At 39.2% G+C, this 25,815-nt stretch overlaps 1 protein-coding gene across 6 annotated transcripts in view; it reads left to right on the top strand.

Annotated features, from left to right (window-relative positions):
- Positions 1 to 25,815, top strand: part of FGF14 (fibroblast growth factor 14) — a 423,768-nt gene that overhangs the window by 283,968 nt on the left and 113,985 nt on the right. The window lies entirely within an intron of this gene.

The raw sequence follows: 25,815 nt of genomic DNA, 5'->3' as shown, positions 1-25,815 counted from the left end.
GGAAACAAGTAGTTTTAGAACAAAAGGATTGTATCGTGACGAGTGAGACTCATTCGAAAAGTGGCTGATACCTACCAGTCAATGGTGAAGTATAAGCCACCCTCTGTCACATCAGGGAATGCCACCATGTGTTGTAGTTTGGTATGGGTACTACGGCTCCTCTTCAGGTTGGGTCAGGAGATGATTTTAAGAAGCGTCTCTGTGTTCTGTCCTGATTGCTCCCTCCTGCTTTTCTTCCATGCTTCATACTTGAAGTAGCTCACACTGACAAAATCCATACAATTTTGTTTTTACGTGGCTTTATTACTGTAAGGATTATTTCTTGTACCTCCTAATGTGAGCTAAATCTTGCCATTTTTAGATAGTATGGTGATACAGGAAAGATGAGTGAGAACATGTCAGTGGCAAAATCTGTGGTGGCTTATTTGTAGGCAGTCTGCATGTGTGCTTAAAAAGAAGAATAGAGTACTTGGTTTATGATGGTGGATTCACATGTGTGATTCTTGCTAAAGAACACTAGTTTAGGGGGATCTGCTAATTGGGCAATTGTTCTTGACCACCTGGTGCAGTCTTCTTTGGGGGGAAAACCCCGTATTTGAGTACATTATTGTTTCAGGAGGAGATCACTCTCTCACAGCACAGACATGCCGAATTTTTTCTTAGGTAGGAAGGGACTTTGGAGAGACTTCTGAACTCATCCTTTTTCATTCATTCATTTTTTGTAAGGCACTTTGTGACATACTTGGATAAGAGAACTGGATTAGACTATATCTTCACTGTAACGCACACCACAGTTACAGATGATTTCAGTTAGCATAATCAGAACAAGCGCTATTCGCTAGTAAAGTCTGCAGCATCAGACCCCCAGTTTATTTTCTCTAAGAATCCTTCAAATGCAGACCTGGCAATGTTTATCCATTAATTTACGTTAAGGTCTCAGAATTACTGTCCATCCATAAGAATGCCTGCTGGAAAAAACACTGTCGTACCCTTTACTGTGTATGTCCATGATGCATACAGTGAAATACCTGTGGATTCAAAGTTGCACGCTATTTAGGAAGGAAACCAAAGAAACAATCAAGCAGAAGTCATTACTTAAATATCTTGTGCAGAATAATTTAGAATGAATTATCATTCAGAAAAAGCACATTTTATAAGACTCAGTGCTTTAAAAGTACCTTATATGAGTGACAACATGAGCATTTATGAGAGTCTCTTATTAGTTTTCCTAAACTGAGTTATATAACCTTTGAATTCTTCACCGAAATCATACTGTCAAATCCATTCAAAGAAGTCTTTGCCAAGCAAAACAGGATGCATTTCAAAACATCTGTTGTCAGAAAAGTGCTAGGGATTTTGACAAATAAACCTTGTGTAAATGATAAACAGAGTGTCAAGGAGCACTGTGAAAAATGAGCTAATGGAGACGTGACACACCATCCATAGCATGCTCATACAATTCAATGGAAGAGTAGAAGTATATGTAAAATATTTGTTATGCTGAGCAGTAAAAACTAGATTTTTTTTTTTCATGGAATAAAAAAGTGGTTTGCTTTGTACTTACATAGGAAAAGTAAGTGTCTCCATCTATGAAATTGTCAGGCAGCAAAAACTGGTGATGCTACTTTTTAAATTGAAGTTATACATTTACTCTTGTACATATACAACATTTTAATGTGAATTAGCTGAACAGATATGCACAGTGTACACACACCTACCAACGTGTTAGCAAACTTTTGAAAAGATTCTTTATTTCTAAACTTAAAACTTTATTTCTATTCTTAAAAAATGCCTGTTAGTACTGTTCTTGCTCAATGGGATTTATTTGTGAGCAAATTAATTTATTATGAATACACAACATGCTAAAATCATGCATATCCCCAACTGAATACAAAATTTTTCCTGTCGTTGTCACTAGTTTTCTGTTCATGGTGCTTCCTTTAGGGGCACACTAAAATATTAGCAGAAGTGTGTTTTTGGAGGCTAATGTTGAGGAAGGGTAGTATTAAAGATACATCCAGGACCTCACACAGGATAAAGGGTATTTGCTTATACATTGGCTCTGATGCTAGACACAAAGGTAGTTATAAACAGCTTTTCTAAAACTTTGATTAATGAATTAATCTGGCAAAGTGATTTCTGTGGGAGACTTGTCTGATAAACTATGGAGTGGATGAGACCACTTTCATTTGCCTGACAGCTTTGATTCATATTGTTTAGTGTTATGATATTTCAAATTTATTTTGTCTTTATGTTGTTCTACCTGTCATCTGATGAAGAAATCACTGTCATTAACTTCTGAATAGCCATGAAGCCAAGATCTTGCCTGACACTGATCCCAGACATCAATCAATTATGAATCATCCTCTCCTGGATTAGAGGTTGTTCAGTTATAATGGTTTAATTTGTGGTAATGTAATCACAAATGGGAGAACTGACAGGGAAGATTTTGAGTCTTTGTCTGAAATAACCTTATATAACCTGGGGCTACCCAATAAAAACAAGAAAATAAAAGTCAGTTCTTCACCTCATGCAACTACAGTACACAGAGATTAAAAACGTATGCTTGTCACTAGTGCAAATTCAGACTTCTTAGCCTGTATTTTCATCTACATATCTAGCTTCTTTATTAGTCTGAAACATCGTCATTTGGTTAATTAGGTCCCTTGAGAGTATTCTACTGAAAAACACTCAACATTTAAATGTATTAAAAAACAAGTGTGATGTTTACTGTTTCTCTTTGCTAATACCACATTAATACTTCTAAATTTATACATAAAGTGTATGAATTTTGGTATTACTAGGCCTCTGATTTTGTATATTAATATTTATGAGAAAGAGAGACTTAGGCAACATGTTCAGAAAAAGCACTGATGAGATTTTACTGCATCTACAAAGTTAATTTAATTCTCCAAAGAAAGAATTTTGGAAAATTTCTCAGTATACCAGCTAATGTTTTGTGGCAGAAGTGGTAGTGGCCCGTAATCCCAGATGTAAGAGAATTCCCCATATACATAGTGCCTTAAGCAGCTTTTAGTTCCCCTGCTTGTGGAATCATGTAAACGGAACTGAAATGAAGATCAGTGCGCGCAGGTTGATGTGCCTTGTTTCCTGAAGTTTGAGAAACCTCATGGAATCCCAGTCAGCTAGCTCCAGCCTCAGATGATCTGGCTTGCTCAGAGTTTTGGCAGACCAAAACCTGTAGCTGCGCTTTCCTATGTGACTGTCCTCAGAATTAATTCTGCTTGGCAGAATTCACTAAAACCCACAGCTACTGCATTGTCTGGGTGCAAGACTGTCTAATTTTCTGGGTGTTGAACTGATGTTGCTTACTCTTCACTATTTTTCTTCAAATGAAATTGATTAACCCATAACTCTTTTGGAACTATAAGCCCAGTCTTAACAGTATATACAAAAATAATTTTGATTTTTCAAAACTGATTCCTTCATTGCTGCTAATCTGGTCAAAGGACTGCATGATCTTCACAAATTGGAAGTGTGTATATATGCTGTTTTTCCTGTAAAATGTTCTAAGCATATTTAAAAATAATTTTGAAATATGTGGATTGCTAGACTCAGTGTCAAGTTTCCTTTCCCACGCATTCAGTATTTCACATAGACCCTATGTTTACTAAAGGAGTCTTTGAGAAGAATTGTAGTGAAAGCTGGACTGTAGTTCTTTTATTCTGAAGAGGTCCTGGTGGCTCTAGAAGTGATGAATGAAATCTTTTTGAGAGGAAACGGGGAAAAAAAACTTTGAAATGGTAACATAATTTTAGGCACTATTGATTTTTGGAAATGTTTCAAACATGGGTGATAGGATAGTAAGCTTTTAACATACATGTAGTTCTGTACAAATGTTATTTCAGAAGATCTCCTATGAGTAGAAAAACTTAACTATACCCATTGAATATCTTAAAATATTGTCCTAAAAGTAGAAATCAGATAACTTCACAGAGCAGTAAGTATTTTAACCTACGTTTTCTCAATATTCTAAGTTTGATGCTAGTTGCAAGTTAAGATTTCGCTGAAATTTCTTAAAGGTTTCACAGTTGTTTTGGCTTGAATTCCTTACTTGTTCTGTCTGTAAAGTTTTGTGTGGTTTGGGTTTTTTTGGTCACATTTTTCTTCCTGATAAGCACTGCTTTACATTTATTTACCTCAGGAAGTCTGCGTATCTGGAGGATATGCAAAATTGGAGGAACCCAAATTTCACTTATGCTATATAAAAACGTTGCTTTTCACTATCTTCACTTGGTAATTGGAGATTTAACTCTTCATTAGCAAACAAACTCTTCATTCTTGAGTGACCTTCCTGGATCTCCAAAGTTCAGACAGTTTCTGTCCACATGTAGTGATCTTCTATTGTAACGTGTATTAGTTGTTGTATCTATTAAATGCATTGTAGAATTAAATAATCTGGTTAATAGAGATATTAAGGGATATTTCAGTGTAGGTGGTTTCTGATTCATGGTGGTCTAGGGATAGAAATGTTATAGGCAAGATGAGGTTTCTATGCTGTGCTTAAAGACAGAATTCTGTCTTTTACCGGTATATAATCTATTAGTGGATGTCAATTTTTTCATGGTATTTCAGTCTGTAAATTTGAATTAAACCAAAAATAATTGCTTAAAACTCATTTTGAATAATGAATTTTCAAGTCAGTAGCTTATAAACAGCAGTAATTCATTCTGATATAGAGATAAGACTCAAAAAGTTTATTACAGATAACTGCTGTTAATGTCTTGATATAGACTCTAATCACAATATAGGAATTTGAAGATACTCAGCGCTGTGAGGCTGGATACCCATTTTTCATGATCAGTAAATGAGGCCTGTCTTGCTTGCTCATATGTAAGATTTTTTACTTTCGGCAAGCAGTAGTGTTAGTGATAGATGGGAAGATATACCCCAACAGCATGTATTCTTTCTGTGCCATCAGCTTTTTCTGAAACCCTTTGGAACTGGTATGGTTTTGTTCTCAAGAGTTACTAGTGCTAATTCAGATCTTATGCTCTATCATACACCGAGTGGTGTGAAAGTAGAAAGAATATATGATACTATGTTCCGTGGTAGCAGAAGATGAGAAAATTAGTAAAGCTCTGATTTTCTCTACTGTGATCTAAAATCAGCAACCTGCTTTCATTTCATTGTAGACCGCAACATTTCTGTACATTAGGGGTTTAGCTTTTCATTTCAATTGTATAAACCAGATAACTTGATGAGATCAGCTTTAGCTTCCAATATATTTTCCTATGGGACTGTAAATGAGGGAACATATGCTTTCCTGGTGCCAAGAAAGAAACTGGCTGCCTTTGGTGCCAGGATTTACGAATATATAACTGAATCATGTCAGAGGCAGGCAGGAGTCGAGTCCAGGACTCTCAAGTTCTGATCCTATGTTACAAACTAGAGGTGATTTCAGCATATCCTGAAATAGGTGATCTTACTTAAATTTACATTTCTGTAAGTAAATAAATATATAACCAAGGAAGATGGAGAGTTTTGATTTTTCAAAGGAAAGGTAATATGAGATTGAAAGAAGTAAATAGTAAAAGCTTGATATAAAATTTAAATAGATGGACTATGTTGAAAAAAATACTGAAACGTTGTTCCCTCAGAGTTTTCAGGCTCCCAGGTTGTTTTGGTCGCCATTTCATAAAATGGTGAGTACAAGCTAATAATAAACATGATATTCGTTGTTCGGTGAGATTTTCATAAGTGAAGCCAAAGAATGTTGACTGAAATAGGAATGTGAAGTATATCCTTTCTCTAGGATATGAAGTCTAATCTCTAGGATGTAACTAAATTAAACAATTTAATTGAATCTGTGGTCTTGACTCTAATCCCTTGCTCAGGTGTACAACTTTTAAAAGGCATTGGAGTTACTGTGCTATAAAGCTACTGTAAATTGAGCCAGGATTGGACTACTGATTGGCAGTAATCAGCATGAATAAATGATAGAACTCAGCATTTGTTTCAAATATGAAATCAAGCATTTTGTTTCATGTAAGAATAATTCAGTATTGTGAAACAGAAGCACATGGTCTTTTTCTCTCTGTACAATTTAATTAAAAAGAAAAGGTTAAAAAATCCTTCTTAATTAGCTATCATTTCCATTGCAAAGCCTACCCTTTGTGTCTCATCTTGCAAACTCCAAGGTGTATCCACAAAGTGTAGCTGCCACTGCTCCTCCTTTGGTACTGTGAGGTCTGGTTCCAGAAAGAGTCTAGTTTTGGTTCCTAGACTATTTCCAGTGGTTTTTGAAGAAATGCAAATGAAAGAACGGAAGTAATGCTTTTTAAATTAGTCTTCATTTTTTAATGGTTCACTGTGCAGGTAAACCTGGGTGGAATTTCATGTCCTAATGAAAAGGGACTTTTAAAGCCTCAAGGCATTTTTGTTCCTGAATTTCAAAGTCACTCAGCAAAGAGCAGTTATGTCAGGCTTAAGAAAAGGTCAGCAAGTTTCTTTACAGCAGAGATTCTTGTAGAGCTATGAGCCTGGAGGTGGGAGCTGGTACCAGGGTCTCCCTTCATGCAGTAATGCATTACAGGTATATGTAGTTTGATTATGATGAGAGTTTGCACTCCCTGAGTGTTAGAGAGACTCGCTTCCTTACTTACCGTATAAAACTAGAGCCAAAGGGTTTTTTTACTAAAAATACTATGCTTTTGTTGTAGCATTTTCTGTACTGTGAATGAAAGACGTCTTTGAAAGGAAACTATTTACTTCAGATTTCTGTGATCATAAGTACTAATTTTATGGTTTATATATACCTTCTTATATGAAAACGTTACATATCTGTAATGCCTAGATTAAGTTAGCGCTCATCTTTTAGAAGTACCTTTTATAAAGAAACAGTAAGTACTGCACCAGCAAGAAGCCTTTCAGTATGATATATTTTTTTTTTCAAATCTGTAACAGTTTTCTATATAACAGCAGACTTAATATTTGTGATCAGAACAACGTGTGTGAAGTTTATTGGTCTTTCATTAAGAACAATCTGTTTGCTGGAGTAGGAGTAAAATGGGTATTTATGTTTTTATATGGCTTTAATCCGTGATTATTTCTTCTTTTGTTTTTAAGAGCAATCTTACAACAAATTAGTATGTCCATGAATGTGATGAAGAAAGGTTTTTCATCAATCACTCTCCCTTGTAACCTAAACTCTGTAGTTCATGGATTATAGTTCATAACTGTTCCAAAATCTTGCAACATTTACTGAGTGTTCAGTTGTTCACACACTTGCTGTTTTATGCATTGTGAACATCCCATAACACTATTTTAATAGCAGCTTAAAAAAACATGGTTTAAGCAGCCCGAGTGGCACAAGTATGAGGAACATAGTGACTCTTCTCTTAAAAAATATTTGTGCTTAGAGGTTCTGAACTGTAACTTTGTCAGCTCATTACCAACTTCACATTCGTATTTTGGTTTTCACACTTGGCATTTGCTTTAAATACAGGGAGGGATGTAAGCAAGATAAGCTGTTTTTCTACTTTTTGCTAAGGAGTGTTTAGGTATAAGTAGTACAAGGGTGGAGTATAAGTAGTTAAGTGGGGAATGCATTGCTGGTAAACTGCTGATGCTGTTATTCCAAAGTCAGTCACTGAAAATTTTGGCTAAGCTTTAAGAAAATTCAATCATATTAGGGTGTGGAAAGGGGAAGCTGAATGCACCTGAGCAACCTGACTAGAGTTGTAAGTACTTCTAGATTAAATGGACTTGTAAAGACGATGTAATTTAAAATTTTTTAATTATTTCTGGCCTGTTATTAGTATCCACCCAGGACATAATTGGGGTGGTTTAGAGAGATATCTTTGAATTTAGGCTTCTTACTTATATGAGTAGTATGATTAACTGCATTTCCAAATTAGAGTAGGGAAACCAGCCACATTTGGAGCCTGAAGCAGAAAAAAGGTTTTGCTTCTTTTAAGGTACTTCTGTCACCATTAATCATATCAAGGATGACACAGACTACTACAGACAAGACCTGACATAGAAGCAGTCTTTAATGATTTCCTCATTCTTTTTATTCTATTTATTTATATGAGACGCAGCTAGTTTTGTATTATGTAATAGTTTATAGGTATAATGGTGTTAGCTCCAGCTGATTTTCGGAGAGATGTGTGCTACTATGTAGGCACAGTTTGGGTGTATGCTGTTTATTGTCCAGAGCAGTTCAGATGTGACACCAGAAGACTAATGGCGTAACTCTCATCCTGAGTCCAATAGACAGTGGCATACCGTGTTCTTTTTTAGGGATATGTCATACCTGTGTAGGAGGTGAAAAAATGTTTCTTCACTTCTGCCATAGTATCAGCAATGTCTCACACAGTGGCTTTAATATGTTGACAGCCCAGTGAGTCCTGAATGCCTCCATTTGTTTACAACGTTAAATTTTTACCCCTGTAAAGGCACCTTTTTTTTTTAAGTAGCATGAAAATTACACAGTTTTGGACTCTATCGTCTACTGCCATGGAAACAGAAAAGTGTCTTTAGGGGATAACTATTGAAACATCATTATTATTTTTTTTTGGTCTTATATCCCTGTCTGAGCTTTGAGAGGACATTTTCATGATGAATTGGACCTTGGTCTTGCTGCATACTGGATCCAATTTGGCTTTCTGCATTTTGAGTGTGTGGCTAGTTATGTTGATTCTCTCTTCGAAGGGAGTCACTGGATCAGTGTGTTTAAAAAAATTGTGAGGCAGTTTTCAGTGAGCTAATTCTGAATATTTTTAGTTTATCTATTTATTTACTGGTATCTAAGTTCCTATTTCAGAAGCAGAGGAGAAGATTGAATAGATTTTTTTTTTTATTGGGGTCATTCAGGCTCTATATTTGAAGCATGACAGGTATTTTCCTATTTGCATTCCCACAGGGGAAGGACAAATACTAATTTCTATAGCTCTGATCGCCCTTTGCCACCACCTTTGCCTGTAAACTTCAGCAGAGATACTTCTGAAAGGGAACAGGATGGTTTACCACCCACCCCGACATGCAGTTGCTCAGTCCTGCCATCTGGAGTCACAGAGATTTATGCTGCCACTCTTCTGCATCGTGAATGTAAGGCTGAAAGAAGGCTAGCTATGAGCCTGTGGCTTAGTCACTACAATAAGATCAACCAGCGCTGGATCTCACCTCTTGCTCCACTGGGAGCAGTGAAACAGATGCCACAGTGCTTAGATGCCACTTGGGTAACTATGTGTCTGCAAGTTAAATTAGAAAAATCTGTAGAAGGGAGGGAAAATGTTATTTTGACTATCCCTAGCAACAAGATGCAGCTATAGATACAGAACACATGTAGATCAGTTATGATATTAGATATTAAGGTTGCTCCAAATATTTATGTGACTGCTATGGCAAGTATGTACGGTGGTGATGTTACTTCCACAAGCAACTGGACTCTTGAGGAGAAGCATATGACTTTCTGATACAGGCGAGGCCATAGTTCTCTTTGGATGTGTTGTGACAAAGCTTAGACTGCTGGAAGGCATGTTGCCTTAGGCCCACACCTTGAGACCACTCAACACCCAAAACCAGAGCAGAAATGGTTTGTGGTCTGCTTCATAAGCAGCTCCAAACAGAAGGACATAGCAGTGCATTGGAAACTGCTCTGGTTGCTTAAAACTTTGTCTTGGAAATCAAAGTAGTAGTAATACAAACAACTTACTAAACAAAGCTGTTCAGAAAATGACTGTACTGTCATATGCGAAAGCAACCAATATTTAGGTTGGTGGAGTTTTTCACTGCAAAGTGTGCTGTATTTTCTATTTTGTCAGAACAACATTTCCAGTCCAAGCCTGTTTTAGAATCGTAGAATCATTTGGGTTGGAGGAGACCATCAAGATCATCGAGTCAAACCACTAACCTAACACTGTCAGTTCCACCACTAAGCCATGTCCTAAGCTCAACATCTATACGTCTTTTAAATACCTCCAGGGATGGTGGCTCAACGACTTCCCTGAGCAGCCTGTTCCAATGCTTTACAACCATTTCAGTAAAGAAATTTTTCAAAATATCCAATCTAAACCTCCCCTGACGCAACTTGAGGCCATTTCCCTTTATCCTGTTGCCTATTACTTGGGAGACTGACCCCCAACTCGCTACAACCTCCTTTCAGGTAATTGTAGAGAGCAATAAGGTGTCCCCAGCCTCCTTCTCTCCAGACTAAACAGCCCCAGTTCCCTCAGCCACTCCTCGTAAGACTTGTTCTCTAGACCCCTCACCAGCCTCCTTGCTCTTCTCTGGACACGCTCCAGCACCTCAATGTCCTTCTTGCAGTGAGGGGCCCAAAACTGAACACAGTACTCCAGGTGCGGCCTCACCAGTGCTGAGGACAGGGACACGATCACCTCCCTACTGCTGCTGGCCACACTATTCCTGATACAAGCCAGGATGTCACTGGCCTTCTTGGCCACCTGGGCACACTTCTGGCTCATGTTCAGCCGGCTGTTGACCAGCACCCCAAGGTCTTTTTTTGCCAGGCAGCTTTCCATCCTCTCTTCCCCAAGCCTGTAGCGTTGCGTGGGGTTGTTGTGACCCAAGTGCAGGACCTGGCCTTTGGCCTTGTTGAATTTCTACAATTGACCTCGGCCCATCGATCCAGGCTGTCCAGATCCCTCTGCAGAGCCTTCCTACCCTCTAGCAGATTGACATTCCTTCCCAACTTGGTGTCATCTGCAAACTTACTGAGTGAGCACTCAGTTCTCTTGTCCAGATCATTCATAAAGACATTAAACAGAAATGACTGCAATACTTAGCCCTGGGGAACACCACGTGTGACTGGCCACCAACTGAATTTAACTCCATTCACCACCACTCTTTGGGCCCAGCCATCCAGACAGTTTTTTACCTAACAAAATGTACACCCATCCAAGCCATGAGCACCTAGTTTCTCCAGGAGCATGCTGTGGGGAACAGTGTCAAAGGCTTTGCTAAAATCTAGGTAGACAACATCCACAGCCTTTCCCTCATCTGCTAAGTGGGTCAACTTGTCATGGAAGGAGATCAGGTTGGTCAAGCAGGACATGCTTTTCATAAACCCATGCTGACTGGGCCTGATCACCTGGCTGTCCTGTGTGTGCCACATGATGGCACTCAAGCTGATCTGCTCCATAACCTTCCCTGGCAATGAGGTCAGGCTGACAGGCCTGTAGTTCCCAGGATCCTCCTTCTAACTCTTCTTACAGATGGGCATCAAGTTAACTAACTTCCGGTCAACCAGGATCTCCCTGGTTAGCAAGGACTGCTGATAGTTGATGGAAAGGGATTTGGCGAGCACATCCACCAGCTCCTTCAGCGCCCTTTGGTGGATTCCATCTGGCCTCATAGACCTGTGTGTGTCTGTGTGGCCTAGCAGGTCACCGACCATTTTCCCTTGGATTTTAGGGGTTTTCCTCTGCTCCCAATCCCTGTCTTCCTGCTCAGGGGGCTGGGCTGGGTGTCTGGAGAACAACTTCGCTGACTGTTAAAGACTGAGGCAAAGAAGGCATTAAGTACGTCAGCCTTTTCCTCATCCTTTGTCAATAAGTTTCCCCCCACATCTAATAGAGGATGGAGACTCTCCTTTGCCCGCCTTTCATTGCTAATGTATTTATAGAAACATGTTTTATTGTCTTTTATGGCAATAGCCAGGCTAAGTTCTATTTGGGCTTTGGGTCTTCTAACTTTCTCCCAGTGTAACCTCACGATATCCTTGTAGTCCTCCTGAGTGGCCCGGCCCTTCTTCCAAAGGACTTAAACGCTCCTTTTTTTCCTGAGTTCCAGCCAAAGCTCTCTGTTCAGCCAGGCTGTTGTCTTCCCCACCAGCTCGTCTTTCGGCACATAGGGACGGCCTGCTCCTGTGCCTTTAAGACTTCCTCCTTGAAGAGTGTCCAGCCTTCCTGGACTCCTTTCCCTTCAGAACTGCCTCCCAAGGGACACTGTAAACCAGGCTCCTAACCAGGCCAATGTCTGCCCTCCGGAAGTCCAAGGCAGCAGTTCTGCTACCCCTCCTCCTTCTCTGAGAATCAAAATTCTTTCATTTTGTGATCGCTGTGCCCAAAATGTCCTCCAGGCATTACATCACCCACAATTCATTCTCTGTTCACAAAAACCAGGTCCATCTCAGTGCCTTTCCCTGTTGGCTCCCTCACCAACTGTGTCAGGAAGTTATCTTCCACACACTCCAGGAACCTCCTGGACTGTTTCCGCTCCACTGTATTGTATTTCCAGCAGACATCTGGTAAGTTCATGTTCCCCACGAGAACAAGGGCCAGCGATCACGGGACTTCCTCTAGCTGCTTATGGAGTATTTCATCTGTCTCTTCATCCTGGTTGAGTGGTCTTTAAGCCTTTAACAGACTCCTGCCATCATACCTGCCTTGTTGGCCTTCCCCCTGATTTTTATCCATAAATACTCAACCCTATCATCGTCATCAAGCTCTAGACAAACAAAACCCTCCCTAACATACAGGGCTACCCCACCCCCTCTCCTTCCTTGCCTATCCCTTCTGAAGAGTTTATAGCCATCCATTGCAGCACTTCCATTGCAGCACTCCAGTTGTGCGAGTTGTCCCACCATGTTTCTGTGATGGCAATTATATCATAGTTTTCCTGCTGCATGAATTTTGTTTTGACAGACACATCTTCGCTGGGCAGTACTGTATAGCCATATTGGTAAGACACTTGATTGCCCAATTGGGGAAAAAAATCACAAACAAATGAGTTATACATATTTTATTCCATCTAAAAGGCTAAGTTAGGTATACAAGGCTTATTCAGAAAGTCCTATAACATGAATTATTCAGTCTTTTATTTTATTAGTTCTTTAATGCCTCTTATCTGCCATGATCCTGCAGTTTCAAGTGTTAAAACACAATCAAGGGGAATAACTACTGGTCTGTGACAGCCAACTACCTGAAGGAATTGTGCGATTTTGGTCAGTGGAGCGAGGCTGGCAGCAAAGTCAGTCTTTGCTATGGATGGAGAGACATTTAAAGATGAATAATACAAAAATGCAGCAAAAAAGTCTGAACTTCAGGTCTACCCCTACATCCCCAGTGTATTTCACTGAGTTTATTTTTCTTTCAGCTTTCTGATACTAAATCAGACAGATACTTGGAATTAGGTTCAGTTCTGTAAAGGTAAAATAAAATATAGCTAGTTGGTTCTGGGACTGCAAGTTTGGAACTTGCTGATGACCATAACCAACTTCTGTGCAGGTTTTGATAAACAAAACCAGAGACTTTGATTCCATTTCACTAGTTTCTGTATGTACAGAAGTTACATGTATCTTTCAAGATCGAGATTTTAGTTTTAGCACATGAAGCTGCAGAACTTGCTCCTCATTCTGAGTTCACCACTGGAACTAGAAAGTGAGGCTGTGAGAACAGCCATTACAGCACATTAGAAGTAACCCTGGCAGTAGTAGATACATGAACAGACTTTTGATGAGGAAAAAGTGCATTTTGCACCGTGCAAAAGCACATTTCTGTGCATTAACCATTGATGATTCTGATGTCCCTCTGGCCTTGTTTACATTTGTAGGTTTTAATGGCTGTTGCATTAAAAGGGGTAGGGAGTCTGATCAGCGGCAAAAGGAGAGCCCTCCCGTTGAGTCACAAGATTCAGAGCAGACCCCCTCGCGTTCTAAACTCTCTCTCAGAGAGGAGTCTAGGTGCAGCTGGATCTACTCGTAGTCCCAGGCTTGGTCAACGGCTCATGTCTCAACGGTTAAGTAAGTAGCCACTTATCAGCTTCAACTTGCCTGTCAGAGCCCCTCCAAGGACTTTCACTGAAACAGTTTCACAAAGTTGAAACAATAGGTAATTTATTCAAGCGACAGGTATCACAGATTCAGGATTGCCGTTGACAAATGCACTGTCTACAAAAATTGAGCTCAAAGTAGTGGCTTAGCCCTTTAGTTAACAATGTGTTCCCGGGGATAAGTCTGACAAAGTCAGAGGTGCGACTCTTACCAAAAAGGCGTCCCTTCCTGGGGGGAGGGAAAAGAGATTCAGGCCCGTCAACCCGTCCGTCAGGCAAGGTTCTTGCTTGGCTCCTCCTCCCAAAGAGAGTGTTCAAGTGCCAATTTGTATATGTTTGGAAAATCTTTTTGTGAAGTGGGACTAAGTCAATTATTGTGTATCGATTGGCTCTTGGCATGGAATGTCGTGTTATCGGAAGCAGGACTCAGCAGTTTGACACGCCTTCGGAGTGGTCATCTTGGTATGCGCTTCCAGGGGCCATCTGTGCTTTATCTGAAGCAATCTCTGGCTATGTTGTCTCCGCTGCACCCCACAGATCACTTGGTTTACAGTGATGGGATATCCCCCCTTACTTCTGCCTGATAAGATAAGCACAAGTCAATCGCTCCCTTTGTTAACTCTTTGGCTCTTGGTGCCTGAATCCAAGCATGTCTTTTGTCTTGCATTGACAAGTCCAGCAAGGCCATTGATTACAATGGTATAGATTTAACTATGGAAAATTTCAAGCTGCTTACACTCAGGACTTATATGACCCTGTCCTTTATACCTGGACCTGACCCCTTTCTACACTGCTGCTGAAATGGACCAGTGAGGAATGAGCTAGTAAAAACTGCATCATGGTCCATGGTGTTAATTTTGGCTTAGTTTGCCTAAGCGACAGAAAGTAAACTTTGTGGAATCTTAAATGAGGTAAGATATACAACACTGCTTAAAATCCCCTAATCACCTGTAATGGGTTGCCTTTGTTTTTTCATCACACCTTTCCATTTCGAGAAAATTTTTGTCCCCAATTTCATCTTCCCAAACACATCTGACAGATCGTGAAAGAATATTGCCTTTCATTCCTGATAGTCCTTAGTAGGTGTGGGAAGATCAGATGTTGTAAAGGAGGGGAAGCTGAGGGAGGAAGGATAAAGCCACGCAAGCTGTGCCAAATGTAGTGAGGGATGGTGAAACCTGTATGTTGCATCATGTATTTCCAGTAATTCACATATTTTAAAGGGAAGGTTATGTTCTTGTATATATTATATATTAAAAAAAAGTATTTATGGGAATGTTTGAATTCTTCTATTTGAGAAACAAGAATGACGTTAGTACTAATTTTATGAACTTTTAGAGAAAAAAGCATTATAACAAATGTATCTTTCTGAGTAATCTTGTAGATACAAGGTTACTTAGTTCACAGTTTTGAAAGAAAACCAGAAATATTTTCTGCTTCAATTAAAGACGGAGGTAATTTTGTCTTTCCAAAGGATAAAACCGTCTCTGCAAGTACTTGTCTTTCTGTGCGTTAAAGTTGAATCAAAGATACATCTGCCTTTATCTTCACGTTCACTTCGAATATAAGGAAAAATATCGATGGATTCATGAAACTGCTATGACCTATTAGAAATACATGCTCAAAGGTTTCATTTGAATGGAAGCTTTAAAAAACACCCAACACAATAGTGATCAAGCTATTATATGTTTCATAAAGAATCAGACCTCATTTAAAATATATCTAAAATCATTCTGTTGGTGGAAGATTTACTGGATGCTTACTAAAATGAGTCATGTTTGGCATCCAGACAGATTTCAGTACATTGCACTGGTCTTCTAGCTTACACTCTTGGAGGCGTTGCACTGCCGAATGTAAGCAAACATGCCAAACTTCAGATACGGAGACACAGCAACATATTCGCTTCAACATCAAGAGCTGTGTAGGTTACAAAGTTCCAGACATCACTATAAGTAAGCAGAGACAAGTATGCTACATGGTTTAACAAAATGAGTTAAGAATATGTTTGAACAAATTAAATAGCTTATTTTTTCTAGGATGTATTTTTAGCAGTGCTACTGAACATAAATTTTGTAAGGGTTTGTGCCACTTAGTATTTTCACATAATGGCAAAGGAGTGATGACAGAAGTAAGTAGGCTTCACCTGTTCTGTAGAGGGTGGAATGGTGCACATGTGTGTGCACGCGCTGAATTTGTGATTGTGTGCTGTTGTTGTAGCAATAGTGATGCTCTGCCCTAATGAATACAAGATTCTTCAGAAGATCTGGGTAATTTATTTTGTGACTTGTTCAAGTGACCTGTTGTGCTATGTTCAGCTGCATTTTGCTTTGTTCTTTATGCTTTGATTGCTTTTTTTTAAAAAAGTGAAGTAGTTCTTTAGGACTGTCTGTCATCACCAGATAAGGAGAAAGGAATTGACCAAATATTTTATGGTGAGCAAGTAAAGTGAAAATGTCACATGTCTGCAAGTAATCTTTCTTCCTAGGCAGACGGGCTATGGTTTTCTGACCTTCTGGTAGAGGTTGTTTGACTGATACTTTGATCTTACCTGAAACTGTTTTACTGTTCTGTCAGGCTTGGCCAAATGTCAAACTTCCATCAGAAAAGGATAGTTTTGTTAAAAATTTTGTTGGAACAGTGTGTCGAGGCTGGAGATTTTTTTTTGTTAAACCCTAGGATGTAACAAGCAGCTCTTTGGCTCAAGCACTTTCCTATCATGTGGACATTGCTTTGCTTCAGACAAAAAGCCTTTAATCTGAATCTCTGGTGGGTGCTGATTGCCAGGCTGCTACTTATTTCTGTGTGAGTTACTCTGGTATTTTTTTTCCTTCAGTTTTATTTTTTCTTGAAGTAAGCTCTGTTCTGGGCTCTATCCTGCAAAAGTATTTCACGACGGGAACATTATTTTCTGCTTCATTCTAGCTGTCTGTGAAGTGGCGGTGATGTTGCTCTGTGCTTAGGCTCTGCGTGGAAATCTACTGGCGGCGGGGTCTAGGAGCAGCTGAGGGAAGTGAGACTGTTTAGTCTGGAGAAGAGGAGGCTGAGGAGAGACCTCATTGCTCCCTACAACTACCTGAAAGGAGGTTGCAGTGAGGTGGGTGTCGGTCTCTTCTCCCAGGTAACTAGCAATAGGACAAGAGGCAATGGCCTCAAGTTGCTTCAGGGGAGGTTTAGATTGGATATTAGGAAGAATTTCTTTACTGAAAGAGTGATGAGGCATTGGAACAGGCTGCCCAGGGAAGTGGTGGAGTCTCCATTCCTGGAGGTGTTTAAAAAACATGTAGATGTGGCACTTCAGGACATGGTTTCGCAGGCATAGTGGTGTTGGGTTGATGGTTGGTCTCGATGATCTTAAAGGTCTTCTCCAACCTTAATGATTCTATGATTCTATGATTCTATTTACAGTGACTATGCAAGATGAGGCCAGTGCTCAGGCTCCTCCAGGAACGTGCCACAGTGCTGTGGGCTAGCCCGGTCCCCTCCAAAGTGAAGCCTGACCCATGCTGCACTCCTGACTGACTCCTCTGGGCTTTGCCCACAGGGCCATCCTCAGCTTCATGCTGCTAGATTTCTGGTGTAGCATTATATTCGTTAGAGTCTATAGAATGTTGTAATCAACAAGGACACATACAAAATCTTGTAGCTACCACATTTTTTTTTAACCTAGATTCAGTGGCAACAATCTATCTTTACTTTGAATTTGAATAATAATTTCCGTGAATAACTATTTGACCTTTAAAATATTTATGTCAAAATATTCAAAACTAACCATGTTCTAAAAGTAAAAATGCAAAGTAGAAATACAGAGGCAGTTCGTGATGCCGTTTTGGGCAGAAATGAAACTTAACTTGGGTTTTCTTTGCATTAGAGCTGGACGTCTGGAGATTTCAGTAATCAGCCAAGGAAATTCAGTAGAGCACATTAGTCCTCTCTGAGTGCACCTTCCCAGTGGGAAGGGTGTCAGTTCTGCTCTTATGAGAATTTGAATCTGGTAGTAATACTCAGCTTCCTCTGTGTCTCTGTGTTTCCAAATAGGGCATATATCTGTGATGAGTTCTTTAGGTTTTGCGTCCTTTCACTTACATCAGAACTATGCTGGTAGGTGAAACCAGGAGCCACAGAACTGATCCCATTATCTCAGGTGGAAAGGATTTGTGTGCCTCTACTTTAGACAGGGTATTTGGTAAGACAGGACTATTTTTGAAGATACTTTCATTTGCAAACTTGTTGATTCTAAAACGTAGAACTCAAAGCAACAGAAGAGTCTACATAGACGTGTTTAGTTTAACCATATTGCTCTTTGTAGGGGAAAGGGGTCAACCAGGAAGCAATTTGGAGTAAACCTTTGATTTTCAGATAGATACTTTACAATTTTTATTATAATTATTTTCCTGTTTTGAAGCAAGTCTTTGTTTCAAGTTGTCAGTCAATTTAATTTTAAAATTGTAAAATTGCACTCATATTTGAAATGAAACATTTATTCTTTGACTGAATAAAGTATTTAGTTTGTCAGGAAATGAAGGATTTAAACTCTGAGTTCTTGATAATTTTGTTTTGGTGTGACCCAATGCTTTTTCCACTGCCAGTGGTACACCTCTGCTCACTTTGGCCTATCAGAGAACTATGGAAAAGCTTTTAATCCACTCATTTCTGCTTCTTTCTTTTTGTTTTCTTCTTGTAATCTACAAAAAAATTTTATTGGTCGATCTTGGTTCTAAAAACGAAAGACAGCTGTCCTACTTCCAGGCAGTTGCAGGTGCTATGGAGACTCAGACCCAAGTCCTTTTTCAGCCATCCTGGTTGCAGACATCCTGGGTGACACCATGGTTCCTTTATTCGTATCATCCAACTTCAGACTTCTGTCTTCAGCGTTGGGTCCTCTGAGTAGTTCATGACCTTTCAGAGCGCAAATCAGGGCGCTCCTCTTAGAAACCTAAAGTCATTTGGCGCAAATAGTTTCTGAGCCGTGCGTGTCAGTCCTTCTCGGCAAGGTGAGTTGCCACTACTTCTCTACTTACGGTTGCAACAAGGAAGCAGCTGCTGAAAAACCCCGCTATTGCTTTGACACCGCCGTCTCAAGGACTGTGTGGGTATCTGAGCGAGGGAATGGCCCAGCATCTTCAGGCCTTGCACTGAAAGTGAAGTCGTTTCTCAGCTGCATTTCAATGTGTTGCGCTTCCTTTGCTGCTGTGCAATGTTCCCTAGGAACAGCTGAAGGGATACTTTGAATATTCAAGTGGCAGATTTCTGGTTTGCCAACAAAACACGCACTAAAAAAGATCGTGGGTGAGTTCTGCGGCAGCACACAGCTGACTGTTAGTTGGGGTGCTGGGAGCTTTTACCTTCTCTTTCCCCTTTCCTCCTCTTCCTTCTCTGGTAAACCCACACTTTGTATTCAGCTGAAAATACAGTCTCAGAAAAATCAAGCGTGGCCTACTTGATGGGGCCATGGACACAGATTTTAATGAAGAACCTAATAAAGCATAATCAAGGCCCATGCATGCCCCTCCTCTCTGTGTGTAGAAAAGGGTGTTTGGCTTGCGTGTCAAATCTGAACAAGATTTATGTTGGAGAGTTCTGCTGTATTTGAGCGCAGAAATAGAGAACTACATCAAAAGCCTTTGAAACATAAATAAGGACTTCCGTTATAATGTGAGCTTTATTGAAAAGGAAGAAGATTAATTTTGGACAGCTTTCTGATTTAGTAACATCCTTCCTGGTTTTTTGTTTGTTTGTTTGCTGGCTACACTTAGGAGCTGGAGAGGCTTGAATTTCTGTTCTGTTAAAAAATATAAGTGTTAGGTATTTCATGCTATGCTATTTTGCTTCTGAAGCGTATGTAAACACGCAATGGAGATATGTTATGATACTAAACCGTGCAGCGTTTCCCCTGCAGCACAACACGGGAAGCACTAGCAATGCCTCTAGTTGTGGTACAGAGGAGCAGCCCTCGGACTGCGTGTCAGACAGCCCGAATACGAGCACTTGAGGGACAGGCAGTGAGTTTTTCACATGACGCTAAACCAAGACAGGGTTTTGGAGCCAGCGTACCAGCCTGCCGACTGGCCCGGCGCTGCTAGCCTTGCCCCGGCTGTGGAAGGCTCAGACATCAGGGTTGCAACACTAAAGAAAGCTGGAGGAAACATTCAGTTGAAGGCTGTCGTTAGGACATTATTACAGAGTAAAATGTGCACTGCTCATTGCAGCCGCTCAGCGATGTGTGCTGATAGCATGCTGTCACTGTAGCGTCACCAGCCATAGGCAAAAGTAGCTGTGGAAGTCCTGGGGACAAATTTCCTGCTTTTCCTACTTTTCAACCTCTAGTCTTTCAGCTTTGAATAACATTTAAGTTGTTGGTATAATAAATGTGCAGGAAACAAGAAATTTAAAGAGAGTTTAATATTAATACTCACAAAAGGATCTAATTTATTCTTTATGAACATACCTGTTGGCTCTTCGGAGTGCTGGCTCACACGATACAACCTTGGTCTTCAGTGGGGCTAACATGATACAAGCAAATGGATCTGCAGAATGCAATTGCTCTTAATGTCTGTTTAAAACATGCTAGTTGAATGCGTGTGTTCTGTAAAGCAATTTTCAGGACAAGCTTCGAAGTAAAGGGTGGAGTGGAAACCCTGGCATGAGAAAAGTCAACAGCTGATAATTGAGGATGCTAAACAAACTGGTTTAAATTTAGTTGTGCCCATATGGCTGCATTTTTATGGTACAGGTCGGTCTCCTAACACGAGTGAATGAGTGGCTGTCAGGTTCAGGCCATAAGTCTAGTCCAAACAGAATAGTCTGACAGGGGCTGGAACTGAGTCCTGTGGAGGAAAGGCTTGTCCAAAGGGATGAGAGCATTAGTGTCTCCAGGGGGTGAACAGGCTTGAAGAACACATGATAGATATTCTGGGTGGATAAGTAAGCTCTCTTGGGTGTAATTAATTCAGTACGTTTTTGACCTGTGCTTCAGGATGAGGGAAACCATACCTAGAGCTGCCTGTTTCTCCCCACTCCTTGAAGGAGTTCAAAATCACTGGCTTAAGGGCAGATGTCCAGACATGGTCAGAGGAATTTCACTTGTTATGTTATTCGAAGACACCAATGACAGGTCTGGAATTTACCTCATTTTGTGTCTTCGCACACATAATTGGGTATCTGTAATCAACTAAGAGATGATGCCAAACTTGACAAGGGAGGACGTTGGTGTAACCGATTTTGGCCAAGCAGACAGTAAAGAAGGAGCCATCATTGTGGAAGTGTTGTAGCTCAGCAGACTTGAGCAATATGTTATGGTTTGGGGTTTTTTTGCCAGCTTTGTATTACACATCTTGGGAGAAAATACACATTCAGAATTGCCATGGATCTTCAGTCTGACTCACTACTCTGCAAAATGCTTGTAATCACTGATGAAGCTGCTGGTGGCTTTGGCTCAATGTGCTGACAGACTTCTGTGTATAAAATCAAAAAGTATAGACTGTGTTTTATTTCTTGGTAGCTACAAGGTGGAGTTTGTATCTTCTGTTAAAAGCATATTTAGCCTAAAGAGAATCTGAGTGTTTCTATAAATTTTTGAAGGAGGATATATGTGACAGGTGGCATATTTGTTTTATTTGGTTAAGTTTATAAACGTGTTTTATTATTAAAGTTGAGATGTGATTGGACAGCAGGGAGGAGGGCTGTCTTTTTATGTCCTCTTGACTGCTCAGCATAGTTGGAGATGCACAGCTGGGAAAGGATACTGGACTGAGAAGTACAGCAGGTAGCGAGTGAAAGATACGAGGTGAGAAATAGAGCAAGGAGAGACCTGTCACCTGAACAGGTGAAAAAAAGTACAGGTGATAAATGTATAGCCAGTTCTCCGTGGTGAGCGGGTGGGACTGGAGGCAAAGCAGGATGAAAAAACAGATCATGAAGTCACTGCAAAAATGTACCAGATAGGATGGCAGATTTCTTAGAAAGCCCTTACTTATTTTTATTTCACTTTTAGGTTAAGGTTATATATTTAAAAGCTATTTGTTTTGGTTTGTGTTCTAATAAAATTTAGATTTAGAAATTGAAAGATCTTTCAGCATTTTTGAGGTATTTTCCGGCAGGTCTCCATTAACGTGTGAACCAACTTTGAGCTTCTCCAAAACCTGGCAGACATTTGCAATCTTGTAAGGTTTTGTGGAATACTATCGGGTTTTGTAGGTGAACAGTATGTTTAGCTCATGGTGCCAGTGAGAGGCTGGGGTAGTCTCTGCTGACTGTGTCTACACCATATCATCAAAAGACTCTGAATTGGAGGATTTACTCCTTTTTAGTGAATAATTGAGTTGAATTTAACTGTTTCTGCTGGTTTTCTCATAGGTGCTTCAAGTATAGTTCTGCTTAGTTTCTGTTAGTAGCTAAATATCTGGACTAAATAGCATTTGCAAGAGAGTCAGAGTAATCTAGGTGGGATAAATGGTTTGATTTTATTTGGTTTTTTGTGTGTTTTGTTTGTCTTTTGTTTTTTTATTCTCCAGAAGCATTAGGTGGCATGGAAGGAGTTTACCACTTACAGCCATTTTTTTCTTGTTACAGTCAGTCTTGATGCAAGAGCAGTTTCAGAGAAGCAAGGCTGTGGCTTCAGGTCCCTCAAAAAAGATTTGTTGAGTGACTGTCTGTCACAGTTTTCTGTGGTCTGTCCTGTATTTTCAGTGTCAAAATCTACTGATTTCCTTAAAACTCAGCTCCCAGGGTCATGTAACTTCATAAGAGTTTGTTTTCTTTCTGTGTATTCCAAGTTTTCTTGGATAGCACAGGTGGGGAGAAGACAAGAAAAATGTGAAGTTGTGACCCAAGTTAACCCTGAACTCAAAAAATAGGCAGGAAGCACCTCCAATAAAGAAGCAAGGCTTCATCGTACCAATGATAGAAGAAATGAGTCTGACTCATATAGAGTATTAGAAATGGTACAGACCTTGTTCTTAAAGTACAGGGGATTATTTTCTTGTTGCACTGGCTGGAGATCAGTTTTCCAAGCTGCTTCTCTTAAGATTTCTGAATTGTGTTTAATACCACAGATCATGAGACCTTTCAGTCTGCAGGCTGAAGAGGACTTTCTCACAGGGAGGATTTGGGGAAAAAAGTGATCTCAGAAAGCCAAAGCAGCCGTGTTTTGCTTCTCTTTCTGTCTCTCCATCTCACTGCATTCTCGCAAATAAACTGTACAAGTGCTTGTGTGTACAGTAAAATAAAGTATAGGAAAATGTCTGCTACTTCTTCAGCAGGTCCTTGGTTAAACAGCATTCCAGAGTCACAGTTAGTTACACTGCAAAAATGAAACAGCTGAAATATTTAGTATGACTTGCTATTTTCTGATTCAAGTAGTTCTTAATAATCTGGTTCCTATAACTCATGACATTTCTTGGATATATCATTAGTTTAAAAAAAAAAAAGGCATCAGATCCTCAATTGTACTTTTCTTAGTGATGCAGCCTTCCTTTCATTTCTGTTGCTGTTAGAGATTTTGGAAATTAAACTGAAAATAGCAACCCTTTGTGAAAGAGTAATGAAATGTTATAAAAAATGTTAAATAATTATTAATGGTATAATATGTATAATGATATTAAAAATTCTTTTGTAAAGCTTCCATGTGAATTAATGTCCGTGCATTCATGCTTTCCTCCACAAATATTTTTCTAAATAAATAAGGTATTTTATTCATATTAGCAGTGCAAAGTTCAACTTGTTTGATGGGAGTTCTGTAATCTTGCGGTATTCAGAAAAAATAAAGATTGTTCCTAACTAATAACAAATATGGAAATATGTTTATTTCCCTTTCACAGGAGGATTATCCATTTCTCAGTCAATTTTCCTTTCATCCCGGCCACATATCTTTGGAGTTCTATATCTCCAGTAGTATTACTTGTTCTTGAAGAGGACTGAAATGTAATTTGCATTTAACAGTTCTCATTTTACTGGGATTTTATGTCTTTGTAAACAAATCTGGTCAGACAGTGTTGGTGAAAGAAGTGGTTTGACAGTGAGGATTTGTGTTAAAGCATAAGGATTAAATAATAGTATATAAAAATACATAATGTTTGACTAAGGAAAATTTTTATTTTTCCACTTTTCTGAAGGTTGGGTGATCCATACATTTGCATTGTAAATGCTTTCTGTTGGATACAAATAAAACAAGCAATCCGTGTGTTTTGTACATCATTGAACACTATATGAATACTTCTTTATTTCCTTTTGAGTAATTTTAGATTGTTTTTTTTTAAAGTATCAAACAGGTTCAGTTGTCTTTGGTCATAACTGAATGCTTCTGTTAATCAGGTCTGGTAGAAGCTGTCCCTGTCCATGGCAAGGGGGTTGGAACTAGATGATCTTTAAGGTCCCTTCCAACCCAAACCATGCTATGATTCTATGATTTATAAACTAAATTGTTTGCACTGATGACAAAGAACAAGAAGTCATGTTTCTGTTGGCTTTCTGATTTACGTTTTTAAACCTGCATGAATCTCATCTCAAATGAGCTAATGTGGAAATTATAATTTGTGATTTTTTTGTGACTTTTTAAAAGGTAGTGGCGTATCTGTTTATTGTGATGGCAGTAAAAATTGAGACCGCTACATTAGATGATATTTGCCATCTGCTGCACCTGAAACCAGGAAAGCCTTATATGTTGTTCAGCTATCAGAGAAAACTGAGTGTCTTTGCTCTGCAGTAAGTCTGTGACATATATTGCAATTTCCAGTTATCACTTCGTAACTAGGTAAATTCTCCTTTGTCCTGGTTCTTTGGCAGTGTGATTATTCTGTTTGCCTCCACTTTTGAGGCCAGTCTGTAGTTGAAAATGTAAAATTTCTTGAAAGTAATGCGAATGACTTCTTTCAATATTTTGTGCCATTGGCTAGAAAGTAAAAGTAAATACAACACATTGTGTTCTTGAGGTGCACATTTCAGAAGTGATACTGTTGCATACCTAAGCAGGGGGAATACACTACTTCATTTTGTGGGCTTTTATGCATTCTGGCAGGAATTAAATGAAGTTAATAGCAAGTTAAGGACCCCTGCCAACCGATATTATGGAAGCTTCCTGTATGTAACAACAGAAAAGGAAGTCTCGTTTAGGATTTGATTTAGCATTACAAATTATGCTGTTATCCTCTCTGCATTGAGCATTGCCATAGTAGTTTTGAATACTTTTAAAATAGATTGTTTAGGTGCTTTCCAAATGTAGTTCTAAGTCAGTTTGTGAAAGAAATAGAAGCTGACTTCAAATACTTTATTGCTTTGCAATGCAGCATGCAAGGAGACAAATAGACAAGACTGTAAAAATAAACGTAAAGTTTAAACATTTATTTCTAAAAATATGAATTATCTAGGAAAGGGAGAATCAAATTCATTCTTTGGTAAATTAGGTGTTATGTAAAATATATTCAGTTACATTTGGAAAGGTCGTCTATGCCCATCCTATTGTGCTTTCAGTGTTCAGAGACATCTTCAGAGAAATCTCATTCTTAAACCCCATTTGTTTACTGATTCAGAGGACAATGCATTAGTCAAATTTTATACATAAGTTAAATGATAATAGAATCTGTCACATTATGGTGCCTTGGTATTTTTTGCATGTGACTAAACCAAAGTTGAGTCTTTCACCTTTTTGCAGGAAGCTAACAAAGTGGAGATTATTGCAAAAATGAGGATAAGGAAATTACTTAACTCTGGGATCTACTGCTTAATGTTTTTGTTTTAAAGAGCAATGTTAAATGATATTTTGTATGATGTTAATATTTTACTGTCAGAATTCAGAAGCAAGAAAATAACAGGTAGAACCAAGACATTCAGGTATAGGAAGGAGTCCTAAACAAAATACTAGAAAATTATTTTATCTAAGTCAAGAGGATTTAGTAAGACAGAATACTTTTTAGACCTATGTCAAATTAAAAGAACAAGTGAAAATTGTAATTGTAAGAGTGCTCTAACATGGAACTTCAGACAACAGAATTTTTAGCATTTCAAAGTAAACTTTGAGAGAGTTGCAAAGATGATTTTTTATATCAGTGAAAGTTGGTGCTTGTCAGA

The sequence above is a fragment of the Opisthocomus hoazin genome, chromosome 1 (genome assembly GCF_030867145.1).
Source record: "Opisthocomus hoazin isolate bOpiHoa1 chromosome 1, bOpiHoa1.hap1, whole genome shotgun sequence".
In the NCBI taxonomy this organism is placed as follows: Eukaryota; Metazoa; Chordata; class Aves; order Opisthocomiformes; family Opisthocomidae; genus Opisthocomus; species Opisthocomus hoazin.
Note: the sequence above shows the minus strand (reverse complement) of the source record. Positions and strands in the feature narration are given on the sequence as shown.